The 11,990-nt window shown below is 53.7% G+C and overlaps 1 protein-coding gene across 1 annotated transcript in view; it reads right to left on the bottom strand.

The window, feature by feature from the left end:
- NME7 (NME/NM23 family member 7) overlaps positions 1–11,990 on the bottom strand; it is a 107,497-nt gene that overhangs the window by 493 nt on the left and 95,014 nt on the right. The gene's annotated exons all lie outside the window — the stretch shown is intronic.

Raw genomic sequence — 11,990 nt, 5'->3', positions numbered from 1 at the left:
GTCGCTGAACCAACCTGGGGAATGCCCAGGCAGAAGCGGCGGCTCATGTTTCTGGACAGGGAACTGCGCACAGGCCAGGCCGAGGACCCCGGCAGTGAGCACGCCCCCCAGGGAAGCGCGGTCCGCGGGAGGCAGTGTCGCTTTCAGACCTGAAACCCACGCCTGCTCCGTTACAGCCCCGCGGACCGGCTGCTCTTGTCTGTTCTTTAGAAATATTACCTGAGACGCTGGTATCGCTAGAGCAGCAAAGCGTGATGGCACATTTATACCGGAGGGACAATGGCCCCATTGAACAGCAGCAGGGAGCGCACGGCACAGGCCTGGCTGAGGCGCGGAGGAATCGGCAAAACCTGAAGCAGCACGAAGCGGCCTCAGAAAGTAGCCCCTTCTCCCCCCAGAAATGGGAGGTGCCCTTTCTGTGACCCGAGGGGTGTGTTGCTGAAACCCCTCATTGCACAGGGTCTTAAATGTGTGATGTTTATGCACAAGAAGGGAATGTTTACTTTTTAGAGTGGAGAGGAGGGAGCGGGGGAGAGAAACATTGATGTGAGAGACACATCGACGGGTTGCCTCCTGCACCCACTCCAACCAGGGCTGGGTATTGAGTCTGCAACCGAGGTATGTGCCCTTGACTGGGAATTGAACCCACGACTCGTCTGCAGGCTGATGCTCTAACCACTGAGCAAACCAGCCAGGGGAGTGGTTTGCATTTTTGAGGCTGTTCTAAGGTCACAGCCATGGTCAGACAAAGGACCTACTGCTTTCACATACCTTCTGTTCTGAGCCGTTGCATATGTGCATGCATGTGTGCCTGTGTGCGCACATGTGCGTGTGTGTGTGTGTGTGTGTGTGTGTGTACACTCTGCCCATCACTCCCTTCAAGCTCCTGTCCAGTCTTGCTTCCCTTGCCCACCTATTCCCCACCTGTGGTCCTCAGGGTTAGATCTCCAACCAGGAGAGGGGAGTGGGCTGAGTACTCTGAAGCAGGTATTTGTGGGCGGCCTGCTCTGTGCCAAGCAGATTTACACTGAGGGTCGGGTCCAGGAGAGAACAAGGCACACACACGTTGCCTTTCTGCCGCAGCTCACAGCTTAGCGTGAAGCACTTGTCGGCTTTCAGACCTCTTGCTGCTGCTTCCCCGCCCCCCTCGCACCAGCTGGACACACACGGTCCCCTAGGAGGTCAAAGCCACAGAGTCAGGGACTGGGCCCCTGCGACCTCACACGGAGGAGACTGCTAACTTGTAGCTTTAACTGTGTTGTCGTGAATAAAAAATAACATTTTCTTGTTAAGCCACTGAAATCTTGGGGCTTATTGGATAATGCAGCTAATACAGTGCCTTTTTTTAACGAAAAAAGTGAAAGGTCTGTACTCTGAAAACTATACGGCATTGAAGAAAGGCTCTGAACAAGATACAAATAAATGGAAGGCTATGCCTTGCTCATTGATTGGAAGGATTAACACTGTTAAGTGTCCACACTACCTAAAGGAATAGGCAGGTTCAATGCAACCCCTAGTTAAATGCCAGGGGCATCCTTCTCAGAATTAGAACTGACCCTAAAATCTATGGAGAATCACAAAGACCCCAAATAGCAAAAGAACCCTTGAGAAAGGACAAAGTGGGTGGTATCATGCTTCCTGCGAGCAAACTACATTACAAAGCTACAATAATCAGGACGGTACGGTGCTGACACAAAAGCAGATGGGAGAGAACAGAGAGCCCAGAAGTAACTTCTCATTTATACAATCAATTAACCTAAACAAAGGCAGCAAGGAAATACAATGGGGTGAAGACGGCTCTCCAGTAAGCGGTGTTGGGACAACTGGACAGATACAAGCACAAAATGGAACCTCCACGTGTTTGCAACATATACAAAAATAAACTCAAAATGGGTTAAACAGTTAAGTGTTAGGCCTGAAACCATAAACTAGGAGAAAATGCGCAGTGAACTCTGACATCACTCTCAGCAATACCTTTCTGGATATGCTCCTCGGGTAAGGGAACCAAGGAAGAGTAAACAGCCTGGCCGGCTGGCTCAGTGGTTGAGCGTCAATCTATTGCACCAGGAGATCACGGTTCGATTCCCGGTCAGGAAATCTCTGTGTGGGGTGTGCAGGAGGCAGCTGATCAATGATTCTCTCTCACCATTGACGTTTCTCTCCCTCTCCCTTCCTCTCTGAAATATATATATATATATATATATATATATTTAAAAAAGAAAAGTATACAAATAGGACTATATTAAAGTAAAATATAATATTAGCCACAAAAAGGAATGAAATCTTGTCATTTGCTGTTATGGCAGCAAAACAGATTTAAGTATAATAATGCACTTAAAGAACAGCAGTAAGATTTCGGCTGGTTCTCAGCTATGGTAAAAATCACGCAGGTGATACATGGCTGATGAGAACTTAAGAACCTTTGCTCAAATTACAGCATGAAAAGAAGCCAAGGTTGGCGGTTCTGTACCTGTTTGGGCCAAATCTACTTGAACTCGGTTTAGAACAACGGCTGCACTCATCCCCGGAGGGCCCTGCTCCAAGCCCAAATTAAAAACCTTATCGGCGATCAGAGACCAAATGTTTCTATACAGTGAAGGGAACATCAACAAAAGGAAAAGACAACCCACTGAATGGGAGAAGGTAGTCCACAAATGATACATCCAATAAGGGGTTAATATCCAAAATCTGTAAGCAAAGAACTCGTAAAACAAACAAACCCGAAACCCAATCCAATGAAGAAACTGGGCAGAGAACCTGAAGAGACATCCCTACCAAGAGGACAGACCGGGGTGGGGTGGGGTGGGGGGTAAACAGGCATGAAGGTACCCCAACCTCACTTCTCCGGGAAATGCAAAGTAAGCCCCAGAGAGACCTCACACCTGTCATCAACAAATCAACCACACGTGCTGGCGAGGCTGGGCGAGAAGGGAACCCTTGCGGACTGTTGGTGGGATTGTAAATGGGTGCAGCCACAGTGGAAAACAGTATGGAGGTCCCTCAAAAATTTAAAAATAAAACTGCCAAATAGTCCACCAATTTCACTTCTGGGTATTTATCTGAAGAAAACAAAACCACTAATTCGAAAAGATACATCGCCCCCCCCGCCATGCTCCCTGCACCATCACTAGTAATAGCCACAATAGAGAAGCAATCCAGATGCCCATGGGAGATGAGTGGATAAAGACGATGTGGGATACAATAGAATATTAGCCACAAAAAGGAATGAAATCTTGTCACTTGTGACATGGATTAGACCTACGGGATATTATGTCAAGTGAAATAAGTCACAGAGAGAAAGGTAGATAGCAGATGATCTCACTAATATGTGGAATCTAAAAAAACAAGTGAATAAACAAAACAGCAACAGACCCACAGATATAGACAATAAGCTGATGGCTGCCAAAGGGGAGTTGGGAGATGAGCTATAAACAAAGAAACAAACAAGGAAGTGGAACTCCTGCTTCTAAACCATCATCAAGTCTTTCTCTTCTCATCAGGGTGCCCCGTCCCTCAGGGACCACGTCCTGGGTGTAAGGACAGTGTCATTGCCCTCCTTCATGGTATCCTGACTGCACCCCAGAAAGGAGTTTTCACACAAGGCCAGCCAACCCAATACTGAATTCCTATACAGACTAGAAGGGAACGAGTTTTCCGAAGGCCAGAGTTTTCGAAGGTGGGCAGATCACCTGGGAGCGAGCATTAGGACGGTCCATTCGGAGACGGAGGCCGGCCCCGGCTCAGCGCCTGGCCCTGTGCAGGCAAACTCGGTCACTTATTACATTGCATCTGTTTAATGACCTCTAATTACGGGCAAGTAATACTCGTTTTCCACTTATGGCAGCAAAACAGATTTAAGTATAATGAATGCACTTAAAGAACAGCAGTAAGTAAGATTTCGGCTGGTTCTCAGCTATGGTAAAAATCACGCAGGTGATACATGGCTGATGAGAACTTAAGAACCTTTGCTCAGATTACAGCATGAAAAGAAGCCAAGGTTGGCGGTTCTGTACCTGTTTGGGCCAAATCTACTTGAACTCGGTTTAGAACAACGGCTGCACTCATCCCCGGAGGGCCCTGCTCCAAGCCCAAATTAAAAACCTTATCGGCGATCAGAGACCAAATCCAGTTATCAGGAGCTTTCCAAGTCACTGACCGCCCAACTGCTGGCTTCCAGGGGATTAGTAACGCTTGGCTATCTGTTGGGCCCGCGGAGGACGGAGGACCTTGGGAACACAGGGAGGCTACGCAGTGAGTGGTCAAGACCAGTTTTAATCGAGTGAGTCAAGTGACCTTAGTTTCAATTTCAAGAGAGAAATGTGCCTCGTTCCTCCTTCAGGGCAGCACTGACCACACATGGTGCCTGCCATCCCCCAGGCCCCGCCTCTCCTCCTTCAGGGCAGCACTGACCACACGTGGTGCCTGCCATCCCCCAGGCCCCGCCTCTCCTCCTTCAGGGCAGCACTGACCACACGTGGTGCCTGCCATCCCCGAGGCTCAGCACCAGGAAAGATGACTGGGAATTAAAGAGACATGAGCCTTTACTATTCTGTTAGCACCCATCTCCTGCCCACTGTAGGGGGGCAGAGGGGGGAAGGCTGGATGCAGGCAGACACCTTGGTATGCGTTTTAATTCTGTATTCTTCCCTCAGATTGTCAGCATGACCTGTTTTGAGGGAGTAAGTGTCTCACTCAGGTGCCAACTCTTACTGCCCACAGAATGCAGCCGCAGACGAATCCCACACCCTAAGAAAAGGCCCACATTGTAGTAAAACCATGACCGCCAGCTTGCTCCACCACCACACCGTAACAAAACCGGTTTTCTTAAGAGCAGGACTCTGCCGTGCCTTCCCGAGGGAGAGCGTGGCTTCCTCTAGCGCAGGCCTGTGGACAGGCGCAGGGGGATGGACGAGAGGGGAGAGAGCCCGTGCCGCCACAGTGGCCGCCGACACGGGCGCTGCTGGGTCAGCCCCGGGGTAGGCGCTTCCTAAGGGCAGTCTAGGGCTCCGGACACAGGGCTGGGAGGAAACCTTCAGGCCTTGACCGAAGGGAGGTGACAGGATGTCCTCGCCCACATCACAGCTACGGAGCCCAGACGTCCTAGGGCTGCGGCTGTCCCCTCAAATCCATGGCAGGTACAAAAGCGGGCCTGAGCCATCAGAGTAGCTCCCGCATATGACTGTCTTCCCCATGAGCACAGAGGCCATATGTGAAGGGCTGTAAGACAAAACAAAAATGTCGCATGAAGTGCTAGGCCTTGAGTAACTCTGTAAAGCCCATGTCCTCAGGATTCTCTCTGCAAGCCCTGGACCCTCCGACGGTCCCTCGCTAGTGGGAACAGCTCTCTGTGAGCGGGAGGCAATTACTCATCAACTCAAAATAGATGGCACTGCCCTTTCTCCTTGTGGAACAGACACCCCTTTTCTAATATAACTACCGACGCAGGAAACGGCTCTGGAGTCTCATTCTAAAACTGGGCTTCGTGACTACTAAATGGCCTTGTCTCCTGAAGGTGGCTTTGGCTGTAGCCAGTCCGGGCCCAGCCCCTCAGACAATCTGAAACCATGAACAGACATTTGTCGCTTCCGTACCCTTCTCCCCACCGCCCCCCCCCCCCACACCCGATGAAAAAGCACTGAGTTGCCACGTCTCAGTGTGAGTCATGCCAATTTCTCAATATTTACATTTTAAATTTCACTTACTCTTGCTACAGATTCAGTGCTTTAACAGATTATCCTGCATGATCCTTACATGTTTACCAAGTAGCTATCAGTCCCATGTTTCAGTCGATGAAACGGGCTTTTACAGCTGGTAACTTGCCTGGGGGCACATGGCTGAGTACCTGGGATCCCCGAAGCCTAAGTGCTCACAGGAAGGTGGAGCCTGGCTTTGCCACTTCCGGGCCGGATGACCTTGAGCAAACCATGCCCCTGTGTCTCAGATTTCATATCTATGACAAAGTGAACCTATTACACAGGGTTGCTGTGGAGATTAAATTAGATCACGGAAAGCATTTACAACAGTGCCAGCAGGTACTGAGTACCACGTAAGAAGTATTATCACTGGTTCTCCAATATCCCCACACTGCATGGCGCACCCTGCTGTGAGTCTATGAAGACACAGGTTTCTGAGCCATCAAGAGAGCCGAGACTGAAGGCCATTCCTGCTTCTCAGGGGACAGCCTGCATCACTGAGCAGGTCACTTCCTGCCCCTCAGGGGACAGCCTGCATCACTGAGATCCCTCCCTGCCCCTCAGGAGACAGCCTGCATCACTGAGATCCCTTCCTGCCCCTCAGGGGACAGCCTGCATCACTGAGATCACTTCCCGCCCCCCAGGGGACAGCCGGCATCACTTCCTGCCCCTCTGGGGACAGCCTGCATCACTGAGATCACTTCCCGCCCCTCAGGGGACAGCCGGCATCACTTCCCGTCCCTCTGGGGACAGCCTGCATCACTGAGATCCCTTCCCGCCCCTCAGGGGACAGCTGCATCACTGAGATCACTTCCTGCCCCTCAGGGAACAGCCTGCATCACAGATCACTTCCCGCCCCTCAGAGGACAGCCTGCATCACTGAGCAGGTCACTTCCTGCCCCTCAAGGGACAGCTGCATCACTGAGATCCCTTCCTGCCCCTCAGGGGACAGCCTGCATCACTGAGATCACTTCCCGCCCCTCAGGGGATAGCCTGCATCACAGAGATCACTTCCTGCCCCTCAGGGGACAGCCTGCATCACTGAGATCCCTCCCTGCCCCTCAGGAGACAGCCTGCATCACTGAGATCCCTTCCTGCCCCTCAGAGGACAGCCTGCATCACTGAGCAGGTCACTTCCAGCCCCTCAGGGGACAGCCTGCATCACTGAGATCCCTTCCCGCCCCTCAGGGGACAGCTGCATCACTGAGATCACTTCCTGCCCCTCAGGGGACAGCCTGCATCACTGAGCAGGTCACTTCCTGCCCCTCAGGGGACAGCCTGCATCACTGAGATCCCTCCCTGCCCCTAGGGGACAGCCTGCATCACTGAGATCACTTCCCGCCCCTCAGGGGACAACCTGCATCACTGAGATCACTTCCTGCCCCTCAGGGGACAGCCTGCATCACTGAGATCACTTCCTGCCCCTAGGGGACAGCCTGCATCACTGAGATCACTTCCCGCCCCTCAGGGGACAGCCTGCATTACTGAGATCACTTCCTGCCCCTCAGGGGACAGCCTGCATCACTGAGATCCCTTCCCGCCCCACAGGGGACAGCCGGCATCACTGAGATCACTTCCTGCCCCTCAGGGGACAGCTGCATCACTGAGATCACTTCCTGCCCCTCAGAGGACAGCCTGCATCACTGAGATCACTTCCTGCCCCTCAGGGAACAGCCTGCATCACTGAGATCACTTCCTGCCCCTCAGGGGACAGCCTGCATCACTGAGATCACTTCCTGCCCCTAGGGGACAGCCTGCATCACTGAGATCACTTCCTGCCCCTCAGGGGACAGCCTGCATCACTGAGATCCCTTCCTGCCCCTCAGGGGACAGCCTGCATCACTGAGATCCCTCCCTGCCCCTCAGGGGACAGCCTGCATCACTGAGATCCCTTCCCGCCCCACAGGGGACAGCCGGCATCACTGAGATCACTTCCTGCCCCTCAGGGGACAGCTGCATCACTGAGATCACTTCCTGCCCCTCAGGGAACAGCCTGCATCACTGAGATCACTTCCTGCCCCTCAGGGGACAGCCTGCATCACTGAGATCACTTCCTGCCCCTCAGGTGACAGCCTGCATCACTGAGATCACTTCCTGCCCCTCAGGGGACAGCCTGCATCACTGAGATCCCTCCCTGCCCCTCAGGAGACAGCCTGCATCACTGAGATCCCTTCCTGCCCCTCAGAGGACAGCCTGCATCACTGAGCAGGTCACTTCCTGCCCCTCAGGGGACAGCCTGCATCACTGAGATCCCTCCCTGCCCCTCAGGGGACAGCCTGCATCACTGAGATCACTTCCCGCCCCTCAGGGGACAGCCTGCATCACTTCCTGCCCCTCTGGGGACAGCCTGCATTACTGAGATCACTTCCTGCCCCTCAGGGGACAGCCGGCATCACTTCCCGTCCCTCTGGGGACAGCCTGCATCACTGAGATCCCTTCCTGCCCCTCAGGGGACAGCCTGCATCACTGAGATCACTTCCTGCCCCTCTGGGGACAGCCTGCATCACTGAGATCACTTCCCGCCCCCCAGGGGACAGCCGGCATCACTTCCTGCCCCTCTGGGGACAGCCTGCATCACTGAGATCACTTCCCGCCCCTCAGGGGACAGCTGCATCACTGAGATCACTTCCCGCCCCTCAGGGGACAGCCTGCATCACTGAGATCACTTCCCGCCCCCCAGGGGACAGCCGGCATCACTTCCTGCCCCTCTGGGGACAGCCTGCATCACTGAGATCACTTCCCGTCCCTCTGGGGACAGCCTGCATCACTGAGATCCCTTCCCGCCCCTCAGGGGACAGCTGCATCACTGAGATCACTTCCTGCCCCTCAGGGAACAGCCTGCATCACAGATCACTTCCCGCCCCTCAGAGGACAGCCTGCATCACTGAGCAGGTCACTTCCTGCCCCTCAAGGGACAGCTGCATCACTGAGATCCCTTCCTGCCCCTCAGGGGACAGCCTGCATCACTGAGATCACTTCCCGCCCCTCAGGGGACAGCCTGCATCACTGAGATCACTTCCTGCCCCTCAGGGGACAGCCTGCATCACTGAGATCACTTCCTGCCCCTCAGGGGACAGCCTGCATCACTGAGATCACTTCCTGCCCCTCAGGGGACAGCCTGCATCACTGAGCAGGTCACTTCCTGCCCCTCAGGGGACAGCCTGCATCACTGAGATCCCTTCCTGCCCCTCAGGGGACAGCCGCATCACTGAGATCACTTCCTGCCCCTCAGGGGACAGCCTGCATCACTGAGCAGGTCACTTCCTGCCCCTCAGGGGACAGCCTGCATCACTGAGATCCCTTCCTGCCCCTCAGGGGACAGCCTGCATCACTGAGATCACTTCCCGCCCCTCAGGGGACAGCCTGCATCACTGAGATCACTTCCTGCCCCTCAGGGGACAGCCTGCATCACTGAGATCCCTTTCTGCCCCTCAGGGGACAGCCTGCATCACTGAGATCCCTTCCTGCCCCTCAGGGGACAGCCTGCATCACTGAGATCACTTCCCGCCCCTCAGGGGACAGCCTGCATCACTGAGATCCCTTCCTGCCCCTCAGGGGACAGCCTGCATCACTGAGATCACTTCCCGCCCCACAGGGAACAGCCTGCATCACTGAGATCCCTTCCTGCCCCTCAGGGGACAGCCTGCATCACTGAGATCCCTTCCTGCCCCTCAGGGGACAGCCTGCATCACTGAGATCACTTCCCGCCCCTCAGGGGACAGTTGCATCACTGAGCAGATCACCAATGACAAAGACCTTTGGAAACAAAGGCGGTACAGAGACATGAGAACCCAATGCAGCATGTGATCCCTGAATGGATCCTAGCCCAGAAACGTTTCTTCTTTTGCTACAAAAGACGATTGTGGAGGAAACTGGAGAGCTTGCTGCTCACAGAGCAGTGCTGTTGTGATTTCCTGATTTCGAGTCTCTGTTCTGTGGTGACAGAGTACCGTGTTTTAGGGCACATACTCTGAAGTGTGGTACAGTAACGGACAGATAGAAATAATCCCTTCCATCTCTCAATGCTCTCGAAGGTCCCTGGGCTGCAAACACCGCCCTGCCCTAGGGAATCAGGAAACGGAGGTGCCCAGAATCCGGGCTGGACCCAGGCCCATCTAACACCATCGTAAGTGATCTTCGGGAGAGAATGAGATCTTGTGTTCACCAGCCTTGCTGGCCCGCATGGTACATGGGGCCCTGGGCATGAGCGGCGTGCCGAGGAGATGGGCGGGGCCTCACCCAGTGAAATGGGAGTGTGGGCAAGAGGAGGCGGAAGGTTAGCAGGGACACCTTGGGCATGCGCGAGAAGGAAATCAAAGTGGGCTCATGGAGCAAGTTCTCTAAGTATCGCCGGTGACTCTGGAAGCATCTGGAGGGGGTCCTGGGGCTCCCTGAGGACTTGGGTCGGAGGCAGCTGCTGTCCGCGGTCATGCTGCTGCCTGGCCTCAGAGAAGATGGGACAGGGCTCCGAGGACCCAGGGCCTCTGTCAAACACACCGGACATCTCTTCATGGAAAAACTCTTGCTGCCACAGTTCCTGCACATTTCCGTTTGCAAAGCTCCAAAGGGAAATAATCAAATTAGAAAACAACTAAAATTACTTGGAAGACAGGACGTCACTTTTATAAGGACATCAGAAAAGTCAGGAAAGGCTCTTAGATCAGATCTGACCGAGGCTGACAGATTGCGTACTCAGAATTTAATAGTTAGTGAGTGGATAGTGGCATGGACTTTGTCACTTCAATCCAGAAAGAAATGGAGAGAGCAAATGTTGACGTAATTGAAGATTTAAGAAAAAAAATGACTTTCTTATATCCAAAGATATCAAGTCAAATGGTCAGAACCTATGTTGATACTGTCTTTTGAAGGGCAGGCTGGAGATGCAGAAGGGATACCCTTAATCTCTGATAGCAATGCCCTAAAAGGCAATTGCTATAGCTATATATACAATAGCCTAAGCGACTGAACGACCTAACGACCAGTTGCTATGATGTGCAATGACCACCAGGGGGCAGACATTCAATGCAGGAGCTGCCCCATGGTGGTCAGTGCACGCCCACAGCCAACCTCCCACAGTTGGCCAACCTCCTGTGGTCCCTCCCCTCCGCCGGCCAGCCCCAATAGGCCCCAATCGCCAGCCAGGCCGGGGGACCCTACCCGTGCATGAATTTGTGCACCGCGCCTCTAGTATTTCTATAAACCACCCCCGCTGTCACTTGCATCAAGCTGTCCTGGTTAAATACATTGCGTGAAATGTCAAGTGTCTCCTTAGGCACAGCCCCCGGGCAGGCGCATGGGACAGCGGCCCTGGGCTGGGGGCCAGTGCCTTGGCAGACAGATGCAGGACAGAGGGGCACTGTCACGGGTGCTGTGAATCAGGGGCTCCCATGCCCCCTGCGCTCTGTCCACCACCGTCACTGTGAGCAGTCTCGGGACAGACATATGCAGCCTCAAGGATACTACCTGCTCCCAGTCAAACCTGGCGGCCTGTTTCTCTGCCTTGCATCAAATCCTAGTTACCCCAGTTGGGGCTCTCTCGAAGCATCCGACAGGCCCCACACCAGCTTGTGTCGGGCTCCAGGCCCTCCTTCCCTCCTGAGCTCACGAGCAGAACAAGGCTTCACCCCTGGACAGTCCTTTTGCACCTCGAACTCCTGCTCCTTCCTGCGCACCGCGTCCTGCGTACAGTGGCCCTAAGTACAGGACCAACTGTCTCATCTGCGCTCGCTAGCTCTTCTTTTCGCGCCCTCACCCTCCTCCTCCAGCTGCTGTGTGTTAAAGACTCCACGCACTGTCCCTCCCTGCCCCGGCCTACATGCTGCTGCCTCCACCACACACACCGCCGTCCGTGACCAGAGGGGAAGGGGCTGTCCCGAGGCCAGCAAAGGCCACGCTGTCCACACTGGGCATCGCAGGCAGGGCCGGCCTGGGCGGATTCGGGAGGGTAAGACATGAGTGACCACGTTCCCATTGGAAAGGAAGGTAAATCAGATTTCCAGAAAGGGACACGTGTGACAGAGACAAACCCTTTTTCCATCATGAATTAATCACATCAGTGGCCCATAAAGATTCCAAAAGTTCTTAAGAGTTTCTGGAATAGCACAGAACAATGAGTTATCTAAAGCTTTCTCGGATGTTATGAGAGTGGCTTGGCTTAGTTTACAGCCTTATTTTGAATGGTATACTTCGGCCATGGCCCAGCAAAGTCGAGATGACTTATTCTAATTAATGTTTTATGTTCTCCTAAACTACTTAGAACCCAACCAATGAAAGTATAGGCGACCTGTCTATCGGCAC

Source organism: Eptesicus fuscus, chromosome 22 (assembly GCF_027574615.1).
Source record: "Eptesicus fuscus isolate TK198812 chromosome 22, DD_ASM_mEF_20220401, whole genome shotgun sequence".
Classification (NCBI taxonomy): domain Eukaryota; kingdom Metazoa; phylum Chordata; class Mammalia; order Chiroptera; family Vespertilionidae; genus Eptesicus; species Eptesicus fuscus.
Note: the sequence above shows the minus strand (reverse complement) of the source record. Positions and strands in the feature narration are given on the sequence as shown.